Here is a 19,801-nt window from a genome sequence, read left to right on the forward strand (position 1 = left end):
GTGATTTTATGATTATTTCGACGAAACACAGAATGTGTCGTCGTCGTGGCCCTCAGTCGTTACCTGCAATAACCCAAAACTGTTCCTTACCTTTTTTACTGTTACTGGATCGCCATCTGACTGCTACATCGAACTGCGACATGAATATACATACTCTGTTTTTTACTATACTGTATTAGCTGCTGGTGGGCTGTCATAATAAGAGGCTGTATTTATTACCAAAACTGACTTATTCTTTAATAGCAAAGTTGACGTTATTCTTTAACTAATTTGGCTGAAATTACGTAATTCATAGTTAAACTTTTTCTGACAACAATAAATTTTTTTCAGAGTTTTACGTTGATGGGATGGATTACAATCAGTAATGCAATATTGCTGGCAAAAATTAATTATATTCTGAATGAAAAGATTTCACAAACGTTCAAATGGGATTTACTTTTTACAATAATCTTACAACTAGCATTGCGCAAACATACCTCCAGTAGTCTTGAGTTTCTCAAAAAAATTCAATAGTATTAGTTCCTCTTATGATAACAGTTAACTGATGTCTCTGTACATACGTTTGTAATCTCTTGTAAATCATAGGAAGGCTGGCAGGCACACCGCTCCTCTCAACCTCTCGCTGCTACCGACTCGCTTCACATCTCGCTTACTACTGACTTCCTACGATCGCTTAAGTGCGGTCTCTCCCGCCAACAATGCTTTCTGGTGCCGACAATCCCTGCTACCAATACAAAATGTATCAATGCGCGGTCTTTCCCGCTCTTTTCTTAAAATATATCCATACGCAGTCTCTCCCGCCCTTTTTAAAATAACATCCTGCCAACAATGCTTTGGTGCAGACATTCCGTGCTACCACAATTACTTCCAACAGACAAATATTAATTATTCCTACATAATCCTATTAATAAAAAATAAACATCTTTCATAAATTGTGGTTTGACAATACACAATAGAAATATACACGTCTTACATACGGATAGATTGCAATGTCGCGTTCAGCAGTAATGAAGCGGTGCTAACAATGTGCACAAGGCCGCACATACTTAAGTGATTTTCAAGAAGGAGGAAAGCCATTGACGTCGACCATAGGCGACATTGTTTAAACAATCGAGAAACTCATTTTCAGCCATCGCAGATTTTACGACGATGTCGACGTACACACAGCGTTTGACGAATGGCTCGATGACTAAGGAGCAGATTCATATCGTCGATGATTCAACTATTAGTAGAATGTTCCGACCGTTGTTTAAAGGGACTAGATGACTATGTATAAAACAATTTATCTCTTTCACTTTGATGTGTAGTACAGCAATCAATAAAACTTACTTCGCTAGCCACATTGATATGTAACTTAATATCGTGTTTTGCAAACTGATTTTGTCATACAAGAATTACATTTGCTTAAGATTCCTCTAATGTATCTCCGCCTGGCATCTGCTGCCCCTTCAGTGTGTTTATGTGGTCGTTCCAAGTTAACCCCCAGATATTTTACGGTACTTATTGATTCCAGTAATTTATTGCCATCGTTTAATGAAACAGGAACGGGTCTTTCCGCCTATTTATGTGTAATACTGTAGGGTAATTTTATACATCTACTGAAACGCCAAAAAAGAAAGAAACTGGTATAGGCATACGCATTCAAATACAGAGATGCGTAAACAGGCAGAATACGGTGATGAGTTCGGCAGTGCCAATATAAGACAACAAGTGTCTGGCGCAGTTGTTAGATCGGCTACTGCTGCTACAATGGCAGGTTATCAAGATTTAAGTGAGTCTGAACGTGGTGTTATACTCAGCGCACGAGCGATGGGACACAGCATCTCCGAGGTAGCGGTAAAGGGGATTTTACCGTACGATCATTTCACGATTGTACCGTGAATGTCAGGAATCGGGTAAAACATCAAATCTCCGACACCGCTGCGGCCGGAAAAAGATCCTGCAGGAACGGGACCAACGACTACTGAACAGAATCGTTCAGTGTGGCAGAAGTGCAACCCTTCCGCAAATTGCTGCAGATTTCAGTGTTGGGCCGTCAACAAGTGTCAGCGTGCGAACCATTCAACGAAACATCATCGCTATGGGCTTTCGGAGCCGAAGGCCCACTTGTTTACCCTTGATGTCTGCACGACAAAAAGCTTTACGCCTCGCCTGCATCAGTCAACACAGACATTGGACTGTTGATGACTGGATACATGTTACTTTACTTTTTCGTATCCGGAAACTACAATTTGTTTGCCCAGTATTGGGCAATGTCCAATGCTTCTCCTTTAGCCAGCCATAGATCGTCGAGCGTGCATCTGTGGGGGCAGGCAGGGCATTGTAGGAGACGTTACATGTCCCGTCGAGTGCCGCAGTCGCATTTGTGCCATTTTCGTCCAACAAACCCCATTTGATCAGATTAGATTTCACAGGAGCCACCCCAGTTCTGATGCGGTTAAGCATTCTCCAGGTTTTCCAATCACCAGAAACGCCGCTTGGTGGGTCCTCTCTTAGTGGATAGTAGATGGGGGGGTTCATCTAAGGTGCAACTTAGGAAACGGCGTCTGGATTCGAGTCTGCTGGGGCCACACTCTAGCCCAAATATTGAGTGACGGGCATCAAAGGTTTGTTTTAGCTTCTCGGTATGTTCATGGGCTTTCCTACGTGAGTCAGGGTTTGTGAAACCTGCGACCCTGTGAAGATTTTCTATGGGTGTTGGTTTCATGCAGCCTGTCACTATCCTGCATGTTTCATTCAAGCTAATATCTAACTTTTTTGCGTGGGCGGATCTGCACCATACCGGGCAGGCATATTCGGCAGTTGAGAAGCACAAAGCTTGGGCTGAAGTTCTGACCACGGTAGGTTTGGCACCCCATTTGCTATTGGGCAGCTTTCTTATTAGGGAATTTCGTGCTTCTACTTTTTTGCGTGTTTTTTCTCAATGATACTTGTCTGTCAATGTTCTGTCCAGCACGACGCCAAGATAGGTGGGAGTATCTGTGTGTTCTAGTAATGTCCCATCCCAGGTAACATTGTGCCTGTACTTTGCCTGCCTCGAGTTCAGATGGAATGCGCTCACTTGAGTTTTGGTGGGATTGGGTTTTAGAGAATTCTTTTTGTAGTAGGTTGACATTGTAGAAAGGGCGGGTTCTAGTTTCTCCTCGATGGCTTCAAACCTGTTGCCTTGAACTGTTATTGCCAGGTCGTCTGCATATACAAAAGTTTTGGTTTTGTCTGGAGTTGGTTGGTCATTTGTATATATGTTGAATAGGATTGGCGCCAACACGCTCCCTTGGGCGAGCCCATTTTTCTGTTTCCGCCATCGACTCTTTTTCCCCTCAAGCATTACGAAGAACTGTATATTTTGGAGCAGGGTTTCGATTATCTTGACTAAGTGGTAGTCTTTCAGGGTCTCGTAGATTTTATGCAGTAGTGTCCGGTGATCTACTGTATCATAGGCGGAACTTAGGTCGACTAGTGGCAGCCCAGTGATTAGTTTATTCTCAAACCCATCCTCGGTATGTTCTGTCAATGCCAGAATTTGACTGGTACAAGACTTTCCAGGTCTAAAACCTGCCTGGTATGGAATTAGCTTCGAGTCAACGATCTTCTCTATTCTGTTGAGGATCAATCTTTCATAGAGCTTAAACAGGTGGCAGAGAAGGGTTATGGGTCGATAGCTCTTCGGAGACTCTAGGTTCTTCCCAGGTTTAAGGAGAGCCACCACTTTTGACTTCCTCAACAGTTTCGGGATTTGAAAGGTTTCACGGCACTCGTTAAAAAGTCCAAGTATACAGTCCCTGGCGCCAAGGCCGAAGTTTTTAATCTGTTCCATGTAAATATAATCAAACCCAGCGGCTTTCCATTTCTTCATGGTATTTATGCCATTGTTCGACTCTCTCATGGTAAATGGTCTCTGGAAGTTGGTGTTTTTTGGTGGCAGTAGGCGTGTGATTTTAGTTTTCTGACGTTTGGAGTTGAACTTGCCGTTTAGAAGGAGTTGGTTGGCCACCTGGTTTGGAGTTACGTTGGCCGAGGCCTTGCTTAGCCATGGGTCACCATCCAGTTTCTTAATCAGGTTCCAGGCTATTTTGCTACTGTGGGACATATCCATTCTTTCTAGGGTTGCTATCTACTTCTTCTCGCGTGCCTCGCTGAGGGCTGACATCAAAGCTGTGCCACAGGTGATGGTTTCGTCGCTGAATGGGTCTTCCGCGAAACAATACTTGATACTTCTCCAGGATGTCCTTTGAGGCATTTGAGAGCCATGGGATATAGTGTTGTCTGCAGCCCCTAGGAATATAGCGACTAGATACCTTTCGCAAAGTCTCAACAAAGATAATTATTTGGTGTTGGGGTCATACTGGCTAATTCCTCATCCAGCGCTTGGGAATATTCTGACCACCTAGCCTTTTTAAAGTTGAATCTCTTACGGAAAGGTATTGTTGAGTAGACGTGGATTCCAATAGGTCGATGTTGTGTCTTTGGGAGTGCATCATATACTCTTTTGCAGCAGGTGTCGTAGATGCTCCGGCTGTCGAAGCAAATATCGGGATTGTAACCTCGCTTCCAAATTTTGCTGTTGAAGGAGCAGGGGAGCTTGGGGTCGTGGAGAAGTGAGAGGTTATTTGCTCAGCCCATTGTTCTAGCAGCTGACCATTGGCGTCTGTCTCGTCGTAGCCCCAGGTGGTACTGTGGCTGTTAAAGTCGCCCACAACGAAGTGTGTCCTTTGGTTGTTGAAGCTTTCTGGCGTTGAAATGTGTAAGTTCTGGCCGGGGGGGGTTATATGCGGAGCATATTGTAAATGATCCACTCTCTATGGCTAACACTTCAATGTTGTTGGTGGTTGTCTTACTCGTGGAAGAGAGCATCATCTCGGGTCTGGTAAATATTACGCTCCCATACCTTCTGTGAGGTGCTCCTACTGCCGAGCGCATTCCTTTGATATTGGGTCTGTTTGCTGTTTCATCTCTATGCGTTTCCTGCAGGCACAGTATGTCCCATTTTTCTGATTGGCATAGTTGCGATATTACATCCTCTTTATTCTTGGTGATTCCCTCGACGTTCAGGCTGACGATCGTCAGGGTTGGCCCTGAAGAGGACCTGTTTTTGTTTTTGGCTTCTGATTGCATTGCTTTCCGATGGTGGAAGGTTTGGCCGTTGTTCGATTGGGCAACGTTTGCGGTGAGTGCCGGCACTTTGCTTTCTTCTATGTAGCATGTGAGTAAAATGCACACGTGGAGGCACCTTCCTTGCTCCCCTGGAAACATGTTGCCTGGTCGAACGAGTCTCGAATCGAGCGAATGGGTGTGTACGGGTGTGGAGACAACCTCATGAATCCATGGACCCTGCGTATAAGCTGTTGACTTTTCGAGCTGGTAAAGGTGTGTGCAATTGGCGTCTAGAAACGATTCTTACAATGTGAGACATTAACTTTTCCCGGAGAATTGAATGTTCAAATAACTTACGGGTTTGCTGTCGGGTGACGTCGTCGACCACCGCCAATATTTCGACAGGAGCACACCCTGCCATTCTCAAGGCACAAATGCACATTTCTTGCTCCTTGCATTTGTGCCTTGAGAATGGCAGGGTGTGCTCCTGTCGAAATATTGGCGGTGGTTGACGACGTCACCCGGCAGCAAACCCGTAAGTTATTTGAACGATTCTTACGGGTGACACGTGCGAAAGCATCCTGTCTGCTCACGTGCATCCATTCATGTCCATTGTGCATTCCGACGGACTTAAGCAATTCCAGGAGGTATATATACACCGAAGGTATATATACATAATGTGTGCGTGTAAATGTGAATGAATGATCTGTGTGTAGGGTAAATCTAACGTGATGTATGAAATTGTCTTTTAAATTGATAATGGTTAATTATTTTTATCACAGATCTTCTTACAATCTTCCAAGCCGTAAAAATGTTAACACAGACTTATTACACCCAACACTCCGGTGTGCTAAACAATTCATTATAATTATTTCCTTTTATTGCAGTTACGTTATTGTGTAGATACTTTGTTTCAAGCCAAAGCAAAAACAACATATGAACATGATCTCTTTTGTTCTCTGGGCTTGAAACTTTAGGATTTATATGTACGTATATTTATTAGTAGCAAACTGGTTTGTTAACTTTAATTACATGAAGCAGATTTAGTTACAGCTTTCTCTGTAATGGCGCCAACGTTAAAAATAACGTACTCGATATCTGTGGCCCAGTACGGAAAAATTTCAATCAGAAAATGAAAATTATGACTGAGAAATTTAATCCTTTCATAAATGCATAAATTGAATAAATTATCTGAATAATATCTGGACTGGAAGAGACGTAATTACCAAAAATAGTTGTGCCTACCGTAATGGCGGACAACAATAGTGTAAGATCGTAATTAATAAAACGTTTAATTACTGCAGGAAAAGAAACAGTTCTTCTATAAATAAAAGATGGTTTCAATAGTACAAATAACATTTTGTATTCTAAAAACGTCTTAGATAAATTAACAATTATTACGGTTATTACAGATCTCTTAACATGGAACTTAGGAAGAGTGCGTTTTTCTAAATCAGCGGTACTACTCGAACAGGTACAATACCTTCTATTTTATCTGACAAATGAAAATTAACAGAGTATATATTGTGTTTTTTAATCATTGTCTACACAGATAATAAACCGTGATTATTGTCTTTGTCCTTTTCACTCGATGCACTTCACATGAAAAATATGTCAATGCTTTTCACATATTACAGAAAAGTATTAAGTCTTTTTTTTAAAGTATATTCACAGGGGATAATACGCCAGGAGACGGCACAATACGTTACATATAAGTTCATTGAGGGTCGCCTACCAGTCTCTGCAAAAAGTACCTATTCTATGTAGATATAGCTGCATTTCATTACAGTTTCGTAGCGCTGCGAGTTACTAATATATAATGGCAACGTCTATCAACAGTCTTGGAGAGCTGCAGACGTTATTCGCCAGATAATTCACATGAGTATCGTGACTAGCAGCGGAAATATAACATTGCCTTGGACTAGTTCCGATGTTACTTTCGCATCAGATGATTTCGATCCATTACGAACGACGTCTTCTTTTCTACGTTAAACAGAAATTTGTAAATCCTGTTACAATACTGGTTCCACGTCCGTTATCGTACGCTCCTGTTCTCTTCACTAAGCGATTATTTGAAACGCGTCTGCTATTCGCGCCGACTTATTTCCTAAATGCCTCAGTCCACTATTCTTTGGAAAGTATCGTATTTCTGACAGGTTTCACAACCTAGCTGCCTATCACAGAATCTCTGAGTAATAACGCATGGTGTGTCTCACGGAGATGACTTTGAGTGCAAGAGCCAACCAGATGCCTTGCGCGAATTTCAGTTAGGAGAAAATGTAGCCGGCACAGAACGCCATTCTGGGCTAAGTTTTGGTAACGACGGACACTACTATGCCGTTTCATCATGCTGCTGCACATATTTGTGTGAGATTGTTACATGCTCTTGGTTTAGCTCGCATGCTTCACATACGTTTCTGGCGGGACGTATTGTTTTTCGAGTCATGTTCGTGCGGAATAAATTATCGCGTTCCGTTTTTGTTTAAATTCTACATCTATATCATCTACACTCCGCAAGCCACCCAACGGTGTGTGGCGGAGGGCACTTTACGTGCCACTGTCATTACCTCCCTTTCCTGTTCCTGTCGCGTATGGTTCGCGGGAAGAACGATTGCCGGAAAAACTCCGTGCGCGCTCGAATCTCTCTAATTTTACATTCGTGATCTCCTCGGGAGGTACAAGTAGGGGGAAGCAATATATTCGATACCTCATCCAGAAACGCACCCTCTCGAAACCTGGCCAGCAAGCTACACCTCGATGCAGAGCGCATCTCTTGCAGAGTCTGCCACATGAGTTTGCTAAACATCTCCGTAACGCTATCACGCTTACCAAATAACCATGTGACGAAACGCTCCGCTCTTCTTTCGATCTTCTCTATCTTCTCCGTCAACCCGACCTGGTACGGATCCCACACTGATGAGAAATACTCAAGTATAGGTCGAACGAGTGTTTTGTAAGCAACCTCCTTTGTTGATGGACTACATTTTCTAAGGACTCTCCCGAGTTCGAGCCCCGGTCCGAGACACAGATTTAATGTTCCAGCGCACGCTCCACTGCAGAGTGAAAACTTCATCCTTCATCAAATGGAATACCGTATTTCTTTGTACCAGGTTCGGAAACATTGTCCCACTTGGATAACAATATCCAGTTATGCTCCTCACATCTGTGAGCACCCATGACAATCTCTCCCCCCCCCCTCTCTCTATCTCTATCCCTCTCTCTCTCTCTCTCTCTCTCTCTCTCTCTCTCTCTCTCTCTCTCTCTCGCTTTGAAGTATTAGTAAGCAGACTGCTTTAATAATTCTCTTTGCTCGTGTTGCGAAACTAGTCTGATGGCTGGCACGCAGTGTGAGCTAGTTTGTAATAGTAGCTATTGGGTCTCCTATCCCCTATCCTTAAATACAGTACTTGAATACTGGATCACATTTACTCAAAGTAGCAGTATTCGTCTATTCATTATGTTCGAATCCCTTTGCTGGAGCATGAAACTACATAGCTTTGCATTTTTACGACCGTTGCTGTGATTATTATGACCCATTTAACGGCTCTTTTGCTTCAAAAAATACACACGCTCTGTCCCATTATGCCTTATTCTTTTGTATACGTAAAATTTTCAAACCGGCCGCGGTGGCCGAGCGATTCTAGGCGCTTCAGTCTGGAACCGCGCGACCGCTACTGTCGCAGGTTCGAATCCTGTCTCGAGCATGGATGTGTGTGATGTCCTTAGGTTAGTTATGTTTCAGTATTTCTAAGTCTAGGGGACTGATGACGACAGATGTCAAGTCCGATAGCGCTCAGAGCCATTTGAACCATTTTTTTGAAAATTTTCAACTCCACGGTAAATACCTGTGTTGCAGCTGTCGGTGAATGCAGTTTCTATCGGCAGCCAAAGTCTTTAGATCAGTCTTCTACGTAATTTCGTCGATAATCGTTATGATACAAAAGTTAATTTTCTTGGACATATAATTTCAGATCGCAGAAGTGCCAAAGGCATTGGCACTGAACCCATCTTCTTCCATAAGATGGAACTCATTGCATGACAGGCATCTTATCCGCATGGCTGTAACGGATCGTGCAGCCACGTCTCGATCCCTGAGTCAACAGATGGCGACGTTTGCAAGACCACAACCATCTGCACGAACAGTTCGACGACGTTTGCAGCAGCATGGACTATCAGCTCGGAGACCAAGGCTGTGGTTATCCTTGACACTGCATCACAGACAGGAGCGCCTGCGATGGTGTACTCAACGACGAACCTGGGTGCACGAATGGCAAAACGTCATTCTTTCGGATGAATCCAGGTTCTATTTACAGCATCATGATGGTCGCATCCGAGTTTGGCGACGTCGCGGTAAACGCGCATTGGAAGCGTGTATTTTTCATCGCCATACTGGCGTATCACCCGGCGTGATGGTGTGGGGTTCCATTGGTTACACGTCTCGGTCATCTCTTGTTCGCATTGACGGCACTTTGAACAGTGGACGTTACGTTCCAGATGTGTTACGACCCGTGTCTCTACCCTTCATTCGATCCCAGCGAAACCCTACATTTCAGCAGGATAATGCACGACCGCATGTTGCAAGTCCTGCACGGGCCTTTCTGGATGCAGAAAATGTTCGACTGCTGCCTTGGCCATCACCTTCTCCAGATCTCTCACCAACTGAAAACGTCTGGTCAATAGTGGCCGAGCAACTGTCTCGTCACAATACGCCAACGAACTGTGGTATCGTGTTGAAGCTGCATGGGCAGCTGTACCCGTAGACGCCATCCAAGCTCTATTTGACTCAATGCCCAGGCGTATCAAGGCCGTTATTACGGCCAGAGGTGGTTGTTCTGGGTACTCAGTTCTCAGGATCTACGCACCCAAATTGCGTGACAATGTAATCACATGTCAGTTCTAGTACAATATATTTGTCCAATGAATACCCGTTTATCATCTGCATTTCTTCTTGGTGTAGCAATTTTAGTGTCCAGTAGTGTATTCCTGGCCACAGGGGGACCACAGAATCACTTAGACAGTCCATAGAGACCTGGACCGTGTTTGGAAGAGCATTGCCCTGTTGACAAATGGCACCACTGTACTGTCGCATGACAGCTAACCCATGAGGACCAAGGATGTCCGTGACGCACCGCTGCGCTGTTTAGAGTTCCCTCAGTTACCGAAAATCGTGACCTCTAGACGTATTTGAACTCTCCCCTGCGCTGTAATACCAGGAGTAACACTGCTGTAGCTTGCCAAAACATTGCAAAAATGGGAATTCTTCCAGATTCCTACCATATTCGCCGACGACGGTCATACAGTTAGTGCAGAACCAAAGTTCATCGATGAACACAATCAGCAGTCCATGCTTCCCAGTCGCGGCACCAGTCCAAAAGCAGTCATTTGTTTTAAGGTGTTAATGGTAGCCTAAGCATGGGACAGTAATTCTCTAGTCTAGCTGCTGATAGTCTGCGACCAATGATGCCGGACGACACAAAATGTTACAGGGAACCAGTTATTCGTTCTCGGAAGGCAGGGGCAGATGTACTTGGTGCGTAATACGGCTATCCTCCTTTGTCGTGCTCAGACGTGGTCGACTGGAACCTTGGCGAAGAGTATGTTTACCTTCAAGTTCCCATCCATTCCATCACATACGAATACCACACAAATCTGGATAATGCACAGCTCGACTACCCAGCTAAATGGAGATCCACAGTGAGGGCCCTTTCTATGTTAGGTGCCGACAACGCTTTCTCACTCAAGTACTCTTCATCTTCGTGTCCTTCACTCTGATCATTCAACGTTCGACTCTCTTGACGTCCATTACATACTCTACCAGGCCTGGCATCAATATCAAACACGAATAGCCATTATGCACTCTGGTGGCTGTTCTAGTTGTGACAGAGAATCGTGTGTACGTGTACGGAGTACATAAAACTCCTTCCGAACAGACCTCGGAAAACCCAACGTTACGGACCGACCCCCGTGTCATTCTCAGCCTATATGGTTGTTAGATGCGGACTTGGAGGGGCATGTGGTCAGCACACCGCTCTACCGGCGGTTGTAGCGGAGCCGCTACTTCTTGGTCAAGTAGCTCCTCCATTGGCTTCCCAAAGGCTGAGTGCAGCCCGCTTGCCAACAGCGTTCGACAGACGCAGACGGTCACCCATACAAGTGCTAGCCAAACCCGAGAGCGCTTAACTTCGGTGATCGGACGGGAACCGGTGTTACCACTGCGGCAAGGCCTTTGGCGTATGAAGTAGAGGATGACCCAAAAGTCCATTAACATTTGAAAATGCACTAATTGACAGAATAATGTAGGCAGAGATGTCAGAACTTGACACACATGTCTGAAATGACATGAGAGTGTATTGAAATCAAAGACGAGTGCAAAAACCGGCCAACGTATGCCGCTGGACAGCCGGGTGCTGCTTGTCAAATTGTCAGCGTGTTGGGTGAGAGGCTCTCCGATATGGTGCAGAATCGCATCAGCTCTAGCTTGGATGATAAACACCTGCTGGAAGATACAAATTTTATGCAGGTTGGCGCTCCACCCCATATTAGAACACGCGTGAAGGATGTCTTGCGCACATCGTTTGGCGAGTATCGCATGCTGAGCCGACGTTTCCGTCACGCTCACCCTCCGAAGTCCCCATACCTCAGTCCGTGTGATTATTGGTTGTGGGGATACCTGAGACCACAAGTCTATCGCGATCGTCCGACGTCATTAGAGATGCAAAACGACAACATCCTACACCAATATCTCACGATACCTACTGATAAGCTGTATAGTGCTGTTCACAACATTGTCCATCGGCTACAGATATTGTTGATTTGTTGATAAATGACGGCCAACATTTCCTATAAGTAACTTAGTCTTTGATAAAAACTAATTGTAATGCAAATTGTTGCTTTTGTGTCATAGTTTCAGCAAAATCCCATGTCATTTCAAGCATGTTTGTCAATTTGTACCTTTCTACCTACATTATTCCGTAAAATGTTGAGTTGTCAAATGTTAATGGACTTTTGGGTCACCCTGTGCACTGACAACCGACCATGTCTTCTGGCTGAATCACTCTTTTTGCCAGTCAGTGTATTTCTTTCATAATCCGAGCAGTGTTCTTTGGTGAAAGTGTGTTTCCAACGCTTTGGTCATTGATAAGGTTACCTGTTCGTATTGCAAGTTCCTGACGCTCTTCACCCCACCTAAAGATTTCTTTTCCATTCCTTTTATTTCTGTGCCATTTCTGTCCTACTGACAGGCCTCCTGAAGATCGCTTTCAACCAAACGGGCCGCGTGGGATTAGCCGAGCGGTCAAAGGCGCTGCAGTCATGGACTGTGCGGCTGATCCCGGCGGAGGTTCGAGTCCTCCCTCGGGCATGGGTGTGTGTGTTTGTCCTTAGGATAATTTAGGTTAAGTAGTGTGTAAGCTTAGGGACTGATGACCTTAGCAGTTAAGTCCCATAAGATTTCACACACACGTCAACCAAACGTTAATTCGTTACGTTTTGTCAGGATTGACTGAGACGCATTTCCATAAACTACAGGTTCATTGTGTATCAGCGACCCGTGCGCTCATTGTTCTCGCAAAACGATGATGTCAACACCGCATACAGACTTTGACTAATATTAATGAGCTGATTCGCAGCGACGTGCATTCAGGTACGAAACTCATAAATATCAAACACACTTTCACATCGGAATATTCATTATTCTGCTTGCGGGTGCAAAAATTTGTGAATGAGGTACGAGTCTGACTGTATTGATTCACTGTCGAGTACATTCCGTTTGCAAATTTGCACTTCGTTATAAGAGTTGTAGTAGTATCATCACATAGCGATAACGTCAGAGGCTCGCCTTCAACCACACCACACTCAGTTTGCATTGGCAAGAACAATTTTCAGTATTTATTCAGCATCGCATGGACAGCCGACCGGTTAGTAGCTACAAACTAGTTCAAATGAAAATGAGTGGTGAATTTATCCATTATATCGTTACCAGAATGGAAAATGCTCGTATCTTAGGACAATAAAAGGTGAATGCGTCCTGGGCAGAATTAGTGATGTAAAAGAAAGAAACTGGTTTTTCTGCTTACCTAGCAGCTTCAAAGACATTTAAATCAAATCGTCTTGACATATTCATGATTTTTTACTTGTTAGTTTTAGTACCTACCTCATGTAATGTAATGCATAGTGTCAGGTAAAGTAACGTGTTACGTGATGTCATGTCGTATAACATGAAACATGCCATCATGTCATCCAACACTGCATTTGTTATTTCGTGCAATATTGTGAGTGTGTGGGTTTTATTTTGTCAAGTTGCGCAATGTACTGATCCGACAAGAACCCTTTGGCACCTGCAAGAAACAATTTCCACCTCACACTACTACAGAAGTCAGACAGACGCTCCTAATGTACCAACAAGAACTACTTGAAAAACATTCAGCAACAAATATCTTCTGGAGTCGTCCGCTCTAAGGAAAATACACAAAAATATTCTATATATTTTTACGTACCTAATGGGATACTTGGGTATGGGAGTAATGCTAGTTAGTGTAAGAAAAACATTAAACGAACGAAAAATATTATTTATTGCAAAAAAATTCTGAGAAATGAAGTGAAACTTTTTCTTATAAAATAATAAATTTCCAGATTCTTTTGGGAACAGTAGACTGCCTCTTATGAATAGGAATGCTATTGTTTTACAAAGTATGGAAAGGTTCTTTTCTCCCTTTTCTTTAAGAATGTTATTTACTTGTCAGAATGGCTGAGAGCCACGCCTACACAACTTGAATAACTTTTCTAGGTACGGTCAAGGCTGTGGCGTGAGAAATGTAATGGAGTGTACTGTTATGGAGGACAGATGAGGCTCGCATACGCTGTAGCTCGCAATACCGTGAGCTGCGACGACTGCTGCCTGCGTCGCTCGCTGCTGACAAATAACTATCTCTTTCTATTTGGATTGACCTTCGCCAATCAAACTCTCTCTACGCCTTGATGAAGTCAAGGACTCCTATCCGCCCCTAGTCTAACTATTGGCGTGGTACACTGGTCAGATAACCAGTCCACCATGATGCCACTCAATATTCGCTTGCAGGCGTTTAACTAGTACTCTGTCCGTGTTCACACCACACAATAAGTGTGGCGGCCAACACATTGAACAATGCTTAATCGCGAGAGACTCAATATAGAGTATCACTCCGATTCGCTAACAACAGAGGTGCTCTCCCAGTGAAGTACTGAGGAGAGACTTTGTTCCTCGCTCTTTGCGTACATTTACGACCGCACTCGCTCTCGTTACGTGTTCCCCCTCCAAGAGCGACAATGGAATAGCTCCTTTTTCTGGAAAAATTTCAAGGGTATATCATTCGCTGTCTTCCCTCACTCCTCTGGCTCTTTGTATCAGAAATATTCCGCCCATCAGCGTTGCTCTTTTAAATGGAAGAATGACGTTTCGTTTAAGTCGACCAATGCAGAAATACGTAGCATCTCCGTTAGGCATATACCGTCCTCCTGTGAGAACTCCGTAACTATGCAGTTGGTCCATCAAAAAATGCATATACTGGGCGCTCCCACACAATTTTCTTTTAAGTCGAACAGGGGGGGGGGGGGGGGGGTCGTTATCCCTTCGCTCTGGCAAAAGCTGTGCTGTCTCTAGGCGGTAACTCCAGCTGAAGTAGGTGTGTTGACTCACCCCTCTGAAGGGACGGGCCTCCCAGTGGGCTGATTGCCTCTTTAGAACGAAAATTCCTGCGGCCGTCATGTTGTGTACGCCAGCCTCGACTTTTTCAACCTCAGTGAGCACTGCGATTTACTTACTAGATTTGCATATCGCTTACATGAATTCATACAAAATTGACTCTACCTTATCGAGTTTGGGTTCAAATGAAGCGTCTTGATGTGCAGAATACGATTGTGAGGACGGAATATGTAAGCAATGAAGGTCAGGAGACCACACCACCTTACAATATGACACGTGTCTTTAATGTTCAGGATGCATCCTTCCCCACTCTGGGATACTTCCTATTATAGATGCCCTCCCCCCCCCCCCCCCCCATCACTGTCGGATACTTCCTTTTGTAAACCATCGACGCCAATTTTGTAAAGACTTCGTCGCTACTGCTGTGGAGGCCGAGTTTGTGAGTTCGTGAAACGGCTTCTGGCGCAGTATACTGTTAAGACAATTTCTCCCTGCCACTATTACACAGCTGTGCCCCAGGGTCAGGTACCAGGATAGGAGAACGTATGCTCTGAAACACCCCAACAAATTAGTAACAAAGTCACACAAATGAGTTTACTTATCTTTGTGTCTTGACGAATAAGAAGTCTGCATCGCTACTTGTAATACAGTACAAAAAAGGCCCTCAGTGGGTACGTGCAAATAATCTTAGATTAACTTCAGAGTACATCGCAAATGCAATTACAACAACTGTCTGCTCACTTCTAAGAGTTCACTATACGACGTTCCCTGTGTAAGTCAGTCTTGGACGGTGATCTATAACCAAGTGGACGAGAGCTGCTCTTCCATCTTCCGAGTAGGTTTCTCCGCTGTCCGGTCACTGGCAGATTGTACTCGGCCGGCAACTGGCCGAGGCGAAGTCGATATCTTCATCCTCAGCGCTGGTGGAACTCGAGCAAGTGGCGAGTCTCTATGGCACTGGCAACAGCTCGCACCTTTGCGCCTGTGATTCTTTTGGCCTGGTTGTGTCTTGTGCGGACGACACAGCGCTTCCCGTTGTAGATACATCCCACTCTCTAGAAACACATAAATTTGTTTCTGTTTGTTCTTACATCCCTCACCATAAACGTAATGGGATGGCTCTAGGGGAGCTCACTGCGGTGGACTGCACTGGGGAAGTAGGATCAACTGGCAGAAAGGCGCGAATATGTCATGTGCTTTTATTTGAATCTCTCTGAAGCTTCCAGATAAATCAAAAAGCTAGTTCCCTTCTTTTACATCTCCAATTCTGTCCAGGACATATTCGTCTTTTTTGTGCTAAGACAGGAGCATTTCTCCATTCCGGTTTCCCAACTTTTCTCCTACCATGGTTCTGACTAAACACTGCCATAGGTTGGTAACCGATGTAGATTTTTGTTGATTCCGGCGACGACAGAACCGGTATAGGTTATTTTATTACCTTTCGAACTATGTTTCTTATATCATGAGTAGTTATGCAGTACTGTTTGAAGCTCAGATAACGATCACATCACACATCATCCTGTGTCAGGTTACCCAGTTGTGTTCCTCGGCGCACCCACTCACTATCCCCTGAGGAACCACCGGGAATTCGGGAATTGATCAATGTCACCCAGAGGAACTACCCAGGCAAATGTGCTAGTTATTTTCAATGTCCTATCGTCATGTAACTTAAAAATGGCGACAACCTCCTCCCCTCTGGTCAATGAGGATCTTGCACCCGCTCCATATCTTCATCTCTTATAACTGGGGCACTTGCGTTGGAGGGGTTACGCTGCAGCAGGACAGCTCAGTGAGAGGATGTGTCTATTGACACGAGCAGAGACATCAATCAGGCAGACATGTAAAGCACTCTCATTTTTACTTATTTTCAATATTTATGCCGTTTCCCCAATTTTATATATTTTCCACAGCTTTCCTGTTTTATAACTTGAGACACACTGGAAGATATGGTGATGATGTAAGAGTTGTCTGTATGTTTATCACAAATTACATCATTCTAGGTCTATTTGTTAATATCATTTTAGTACTACGTTACACCATCAGAGACCTCACCCAGGCAGAAGCGTAATCACTCTCAGTTTCATGTATTTTTTCATATTTTTCTCAATTTTACGTATTTTTTACTTATCTTCGTGTTTTTACCGGGTTTTCCGCAATTTTCGTATTTTATCCAATTACGCAAGGCTGTTCAAGACGTCGCGTCGAATTCGTGATGCTCAGGCAACCATATTGCTGTAACTTCCTGAATTAAAGTCACTAATACTGAACCATACGTCCCCGACTCGATCTTTTAAAACTGGGACACTCCGGAGCTGGACACCTTAGGGACAGGGCGAGTAAGTTCGTTAATAACAAATTACGTCACTTGAAATATGTTTAACATTTCGAACAACCAGCAGAAGTCTCACGCAGGTAGATATGTAAGTGATAGTGGGAAGGAAATTCCAAGACATAGGTTGAAATATCAAATACTCATACGCACGTAGATTACGAGGAGCTCCTCCCCTGTATTCGTCGGATAATGCCGATACGGCATGGAACTCCTCGCACAATGGTGGCCGTCAGATCGTGGACGGGATAGAGATACGTGTATGTGTAACACTACGCCAGACCTTCTCCCAAGGCGTGGTAGAGAAATTTGAATAATGTATGTATGATTATCTCTGGCCTAGTAGCTGTCACAACTGACACACAGTCGTTCAGGGATAGAGCGTCCCACTACAGCGTAACCTGTTGTAACTTGTCGACGCGTTTGCAGATAGACGCTGCTAACAGTTTAAGTGCCGAGAATGCCCCTCCCCGCCCCCCAACCTCTCTCTCTCTCTCTCTCTCTCTCTCTCTCTCTCTCTCTCTCTCTCCACCATCACCTAAAGAAACCAGTCATAAGTCGCAGACGCTTACATGATCGCCATAGGAAATCTGTGGATTCCTTTGTAGATACCCGTTGTTAACAGTTTAAGCGTCACATACATCCCTCAAAATACCCCTTTCGTTCTGGATGTATCATGAACATACACCCCCTCCTCCCTCCAACCGCCATTCTTTTGAAACAATCGTGGGTGACCCCTTTTCACAGTCAGGGCCTGTATTTGAATACGCAAGCCTAAACCAGTTTCTTTGACTCTTCAGTGTAGATCTACATCAACACCAGTACTCCGCACGCCACCTGACGGCGTGTGGCGGAGTGTACTTCTGTACCACTAACTGTATCCCCCTTCCCCGTTCCACTCGCAAACGAGGAAGCCTCTCTATTAGCTCTAATATCTCGAATTTTGTCATCGTGGTCATTTCGCAAGATGTATGTGTGTGGAAGTAATATGTTGCCTGACTCTTCTCTGAAAGTATTCAAAAGAAATTCTAGTAGTAAAACTCCTGTCTTGTAGCGTAGGAGTTTGTTGAGCACCTCTGGAACGCTCACGCTCCGAATAAACAATCCCGTGACGAAACATGCCACTCTTCTTTGGATCTTCTCTGTCTTCTATCAAGCCTACCTTGTAATGGTCCCAGATTGGTGAACACTGTTCAAGAATCGGTCGAACAAGGGCATTGTAAGAAAATTTTTCGTGGATGAATCACATTTCCTTTCAGATTCTTCGTACGAATCTCAGTCTGGACACTCCTTTAACAGCTGTTTGTTTATGTGGTCATTCCACTTCAGATCGCTTTGTGCAATTACTCGTAGATATTTTATGGTATGCACTGTTTCCAGCAATTTCTCATCAAGTTGTGTAATACTGGATTTCTTTTTCTATCTACGCGCAACGTATTATATTTGTCTTCGTTCTGCGTCAACTGTCAGAGACTGGACTATTCCTCAATCTTTGTGGGTTATTTTGCAAATCGATGCTGTCTCATGGTGATCATCTGTGAACAGTCTTAAAGCGCTTCCGACGATTTCTATTATATCATTCATATACATTGTAAAGAGGAATGGCCCTATCACACTTCATTGGGGTACTCCGGAAATTACCTCTACAACTGAGATTTTGTTCCTTTAAGAGCGATATGTTGTTGTGTTCTATTTCCAAAGAAGTACTGCATCCAATCTTTTTACTGCTACCTTTTCGGAAACAAAAGTTTCTTCCCTTATGTTCTCTTACATTATACGAAACTGTCTATAATTCAATATTCTCATCACCATTTTTGCAGCATGATAGATAGTGCTTTCTGTACTGTATATTGTACATTTTTTGATAATCGTTTTTTTGGGACTGGAAGTCTTCTGGCCATGTACTATTTTCGTATATCTCCATTTGACAAAGCTGTAATTTCTGCTATGCCTTTTTCAGCCATACACTGAAATAACAGAATATTGAAAAACGTTTTAAACTTTATACAGTTCATGGATCAAAACTGAATAGAATTGCAAATGAATGTAGTGTATAGTAAGAACTCTGGCACCGTATTTAGATGAATCAAATGGTATTGGCACATTTAAAACTCATGCTCGTGGCCAAGGCGGCGTCCGAATCTGTTACATCTGACTTATAATACAGTGACACGACATTCAGACCTCGGAGATCGGATGGAAGTACATGCTTCGAGAGGTTCTCGTAGTAATCACTCGGCATGATTGGTGTTCTTCACCAAGCCATTTTACCCGGACAGTAAACAATCGTTCCCCATCATACTCCCCGTGCCAATCTCGCTGAATGAACTTGGCTATCGGCAGCTGTTTCTCGCTCGCACTGAAGCAACACTGGCGCTCAGCGTCCGTTAACAATTATTGGGTACCTCGTTCCTGGCGACGATCATTTATCTGAGTTGATGGAAACGAGGTTTCCCATTGGCTGGCCTGACGTAGTCGCGCCTGTGTGCTGATTGGTTTCCGGGCGATTACACACGTACGAGTCGCCTCATAAATCTGATGCTCGACTTTTATTGCCTCGAAACGTAACGTTAAATGTACCGTATTGTAACAAGACCCCTCATCCTCCATTTATAGCTCATTAGGCACGTACAACAATAATATGAGAAAGATAGTGCATGCCAGCACACACACATTGACAGCGAAGTCATTTATTTTTT

The 19,801-nt window shown here is 43.9% G+C and overlaps 1 protein-coding gene and 1 pseudogene across 1 annotated transcript in view; one reads left to right on the forward strand and one right to left on the reverse strand.

Annotated features, from left to right (window-relative positions):
* LOC126235490 (uncharacterized) overlaps positions 1-19,801 on the forward strand; it is a 586,979-nt gene that overhangs the window by 357,907 nt on the left and 209,271 nt on the right. The window lies entirely within an intron of this gene.
* On the reverse strand, positions 11,207-11,325 carry LOC126238017 (5S ribosomal RNA; annotated as a pseudogene).

The sequence above is a fragment of the Schistocerca nitens genome, chromosome 2 (genome assembly GCF_023898315.1).
Source record: "Schistocerca nitens isolate TAMUIC-IGC-003100 chromosome 2, iqSchNite1.1, whole genome shotgun sequence".
Lineage (NCBI taxonomy): Eukaryota > Metazoa > Arthropoda > Insecta > Orthoptera > Acrididae > Schistocerca > Schistocerca nitens.